The sequence below is a fragment of the Haemaphysalis longicornis genome, unplaced genomic scaffold (genome assembly GCF_048455015.1).
Source record: "Haemaphysalis longicornis isolate Haplotype H1 unplaced genomic scaffold, Haemaphysalis longicornis Haplotype H1 scaffold_8, whole genome shotgun sequence".
NCBI lineage: Eukaryota > Metazoa > Arthropoda > Arachnida > Ixodida > Ixodidae > Haemaphysalis > Haemaphysalis longicornis.
The window spans coordinates 162,218,815-162,224,024 of record NW_027526445.1 but is presented as its reverse complement, the minus strand read 5'-3'; positions in this window follow the sequence as shown (position 1 = coordinate 162,224,024).

The following is a 5,210-nucleotide window of genomic DNA, read 5'->3' as shown; positions in this document are numbered from 1 at the left end:
CGATTCTACTGCTAAGAAACCCGAGTGTTTCTCAGCTGTTTGTCGCCTCCATCACTGACCGCGTAGTTCTCTTTTTTTTTTTTTTTAACGCGACAGCGTTTAAAGCTCTACGGATTCTCCAGCTTCTACGAAAGCCGCTAGCCCATTAAGTAGTGACGATGGAAAAAAAATGGAAGTGGCTCATAAAGAGAGCTTCCTGGCGGCACAGCATTTCCGTCTCTGCTTGTCCTGACCCTTCCCCGACACAGTACATATCCTGTGCGACATCGGCGGCACCCTTCCTAGAGAGAGACTCTTTATTACAGAGAAAGCAGACAGGTTTGCCAGCATGAATTCGCCGACATGCTACTCTGCGGGGAAGAGGGGAGAATGAAACAAAGGAAGTAGATGGAAGAAGAAGAGTAGGAGACAAAAAGAAAAGAATAAAAACTAAAAAGAAAAGAATAAAAATTAAAAATGAATAGAGTCCTGTTTAAGGGCGCTGAGTAAAAACTTGACTGTACACGCTAGGGAGATGGCTACAATGTTGTAGCGACGCCAATGTCCTCGAGGTACTCAAATAATGCAGACAGGGCTTTGCGCTGGGAGAATGCTGAGTGGAATGGTCCAAGCATCAAGCTTAGTGTTATTGGTCCAGGTTGGAGACATGACTAAGGCAGTAGTTTTGGCTGAGAGAAACCGCTTATGGTCCCTTCCGGAGTTTCATCAGGCCTTTCTATATTGCATAGACCCGTACATGAGAATGAGGCTGCCGGAACGACTACCTCGCCGGTTGGAGACACTGTACCATCGACTTCGCCTTAATGCAGCGCTTACAAATTCGTTCCTTTATCGTATAGGCCAGACTTCCAACCCATACTGTGACAACTGTGGCTCACCCGAAACCGTCGAACATATATTACTAGAGTGTTCTGCTTATGCTGAATCAAGGGGCCGTTTACAGCACCCTTCCTATATTACTATGAATGTTAGCGCAATCAGAACTGCCTCGGCGCTGGCAAAGGAAGCGGCCAGCTATTTTTGTCATTCACGCGGGAGTGCGCAGAACTTGTAAGAACGTGACTGCTTCTTGAGAACGGGATTTACCGGAATGGTTGTATTCGGTACGGACGCCCGCTGATCGGTATTGAAATTAACGAGCAACAACAATAACAAAAAAAATCCCTTTTCCGGCCTTGAAGGGGGGAAAAAAAGCAATGGTAACGCATCGCGTGCAGTGCATGGGTGCGCATCTATTCTTAAGGCTAATATGGCGTCGATGGTTTCTGATCACCCTTCTGAAGTAAAAGTTGGTTACATGTGTTAAAATGAAACCAAGGGAACTTTGACTGTTTCAAACCTACAATAGAAAAATCGTACGCAGCTCCCCTCAGGCGTTTTATTCAATATCGTCATGACCGCGACGTGGAAACACTTGCAATATGTAAGCTTCACGACGGCCGCATCTAGCCGTCCGCAAAGTATCGCTCCTAGCCTTTGAGGTGGGCATTTCCAAACTGAGCCCCTCTTGGTTAACGTTTCTACAGTAAGTACCTTTAGAGCCCGCATGGTTAGCTGATTAACAGTGACTACATCATTTCGGACAGAAGGCACGTGAATTTTAATCATTCAGGCTGCAAGCCCCGCCATAGCTCGCAAGCCCACCGCTATTCACCATTTTTGCGATCAGAGACGGGGAGCTCTACAGGAATACGTGGTCCTCCTTATTAAAATAATTTCTGCAACGTGTATATTTTGGGCGTATCTTTCATGGCTGCGTACTTCACAACAGCTATCAGGTTATTAAAACGAAAGCCTTAACGCCTCATGAGTCGAAAAAGCCAGCGTTGTTGAGCGTCTGCAGGGGATGGCATACCCAAAAGATTTGCGGAAGGCAGTGCGTGGAGAGAACGGGTGCGCCCCAGCCACGAAAGACGCTAATTCCGAAAAAGTAGCGGCGCGAAGTCAAGGTGACTGCGCTTATGTAGCATAACATAAAATATTAAAAGAATCATCAGCGATCGCACTTAAGTCTGTTTACGTATCGCCAGAGGAAGCCACAATGCGTTCGCGTTCAAAGCACGTAAGCAGACTTCTGTGCCCTAAGAAGTTATTTAAGTAAATAAGTATGGACACACGGAAAAAGACAGGACGAGTGCTAAAAACCAACGGTCGTTCTTTGTGCTCCACTGCTGATTTTTCGCTAAAAGAACAGTCGCTGTAGTTCGGTATTAGTTATTAGTTGAACAGTTTCTTGCGCTCTGGATGTTGCATAACGTGGTAACCTCATATCAAGCGCAGTACTGGAATTCCTGTACTCATCATCAGCAGGTGACAAAATTCTGCAATAAAGTATGGAGACCACTGAGCGCGCTTAAGTTATCGAACCGCTCGTGCAAATTTGCAACAAAATCGCAGCAGAGCAACAACAATGACGTATTTGAGGCAGAACGTCTTACTGAGGGAGCAGAACAATTGTTTAGGCGGTGATAAGTATGTGTCGACGTGAGCTCCGGCAAACACCCAGCGAGCGAGCGCCGTTAAAGTTGGCTTCGCCGCAGTTATAGTGTGACTGCGGCAGAAGCGCCCTTCAGGGAAGGGAACTAGTGCAGTGAAGCCACCTTACCGTCAAACCTTGACCTGGTTCCGACGTCATCGTTAAACGCCGCATGACGTACCGCCGCACCTAGGCTCTTTCACTCTCCCGCGTCCCCGCCCTTGGCGGGCTTAAATCCTGTACGGGATGTACGATTTCCGTCCGATTCGAAAAGAAAATCGTTGTCGAGACGGGTGCTTTCAGTGAGTTTTTGGTGCTTTTTGTGTTTCTGTAAAGCGCCAGAGGATGTATTCAGTCGCATCTGAGCCTAATCTTCGCTGAATTCGTACAATCGTGAGCATTTTCGCTTGGTTGGGTTTGTAGTAGGAACAGTTGGAAGGCTTAAATTTATGGGGAAAGTTGGCGCTCTTCGGTAAACAGCGAAAAGGCTTGCGATGGGCGTCCGAATGAACGTCTAAAAGTTTCTGCGCACGTAGCAAGGCTGTCTGGGAATTTTATTTTGAAGTCGTGGCGAGAGTGGAGGAACGGCGTTTCTAGGGAAAGCGCGGCCGACCGCTGTGTCGAGGAGGAGGGCGTGGCTGGGCAGCGTTGCACGCCAACGAGATGACTTGACTCGCGTGTCGCAAACACCGGCCGGCCTTTAGATCACTACGTCCCTCGTAGTGTGCTGTATTTTCCGGCGTACATACTAAGGCGAAGCGGCAGTACTTGCTTCGGAACATCACCTTGCTTGTCTGGGCTAGAAAAAGGGTGATCAGTCTTTGAAGAGTAATTTTTTAACAAATTATGGAACACCAAACCAAGTTGTCTGAGATGCTTCATTTTGCTAAGTTGTCTCTTCAATAGACTGAAATTTTGGCGTGACAGGTGGACGTGCTTTTTTTGAAAAATTGTCCCGTTTAAGTTCGCTTAGAAACGCTATACCGTTTTAAAGGAAGGGGGGGGGGGGGGTGTTATTGATACAGCGTTTGTCACGTTCGCGATTGCAGTTCGAGCCCTGTCACTCTGCCTGATAGCAGTTTTGGTAAACCTACGAATTTCCTTTTCGCCAGGATCTCATCCTCCGATCCCACTCTTCTGATAAAGCGTCTGAGAAGTTTCACCTTAGCGTAAGGCTAGTTTTTAAGAAAACATCTATAACGAGCGATAAAGTCAATCGTCCATCCGACTGTGATGGTGCCGTTCGGAGGCCTCATTCACTAGAAGGTGTGGTTCCGTTACGCAGAACTCCCCTCCCTCACCGCGTTTTCCTCCTCTGCCTATTCCGCAACCGCTTCGGACACTCGACCATCCGCACGATGCTATCGCATTGAGAAATACGCAGGCATAATTTTTCTTGTTTTTGTATCATCTTGTTACCCGGGGCGTTCGCGTGGGCGCGATCTCGACGCTTTTCCTGCGGTTGGTGACGCAGACCGCTGAACGTTTTTACGCTCGGCGGTGACGACCCGCTTCTTGAACGACAAAACCCTCCTTCTATGTGGCTGTAGAGCCGTTGACTCGCTCACGATTGACAACCAGTGGCTCCCGCGAAGTCATTCTACGCTTCAACTTGTTAATCGCCGTCTGCTGTTGATTTCAGCGCGCAGTTTCGCTATTTCGCGGGCTTGACGTCGACGCAGCGGGCAGGGCCTGTTGTTACCTAGACGCCGTTGGTCGTCCGTTGCGTAACGGGCGAGGAGGAGCGGCGGCGTCGTCGTCGTGCAAGGACGCTTGCGACGGCGCACGACCGGTTGCCCCGTCAAGGTTGTCCTCTTTTATGCCGAGCGAACTTTTTTTGTTTCTTCTCCTTTGCTCCGGATGGGCTTGTCGGTCACGTCCGTTCCGCCGCCGCGGCGGTGACTAGGTTGTATCCGCTATGGGTGGGGAAGACGGCCCCTGCGCTGCTCACCGGAAGGTATCGAGCATTATTAGGCGGCTACTTCCATGTTTCTCACGTGCGTTTCCTTCCGGAAAGTGGGTTAGACGAGGCTTTGACCCTGTCGTTCCTTTTCCGTATACCTCTCCGCAATTGCGGTCACCGCGCGAAATCGCCGGCTCCGCTGCGGGGGTTTGTGGGCGTGGCAGCGCACGTGGCTTTTCAAAAGCCGCCTCTTCAGGCTCTACACGCGGTGTGCGCAGTCGGAAGCTTCACGCTTACGGGCGCCGCTCTATTTCAAGGTGCTGCACTGGCGAAGAAATCGTCTTATGATTGATTGTAGGGTTTAACGCGCCGACGCAACGCAGGCGATGAGGCGCGCCGTAGTGGAGGGCTCCGGATTAATTTTGACAACCCATGGGGATCTTTAACGTGCGCCGAAATCTCGTGCACACGGGCGTTTTTTCTTTTCGCCTCCATCAGAAAAGCGGCCGCCGCGGCCGGGAATCGAACCCGCGACCTCGTGCTCAGCAGCGCAACGCCTTAGCCACTGAGCCACCGCGGCGGGTAAATCGTCTTATGAGTCTCATTACGTTGTTAGGAGTGATGGATGCGACGTCTACGGCCGTGACGATTCACAAGAAAACAAAAACAAAACTGCGGTGCTTCTTGGAAGTCTCAGCGTAGCTTCAAATGCACCTCCAAGTGAAGATTAATCTGTATCTCCAAGTTTATCTTCGAATGAAGCTCTAACTGTAGCTTCAAGTAGGTAGGTTCAAGTGTATCTCCAAGTGCAGCTTCATATGTATTGCTCCA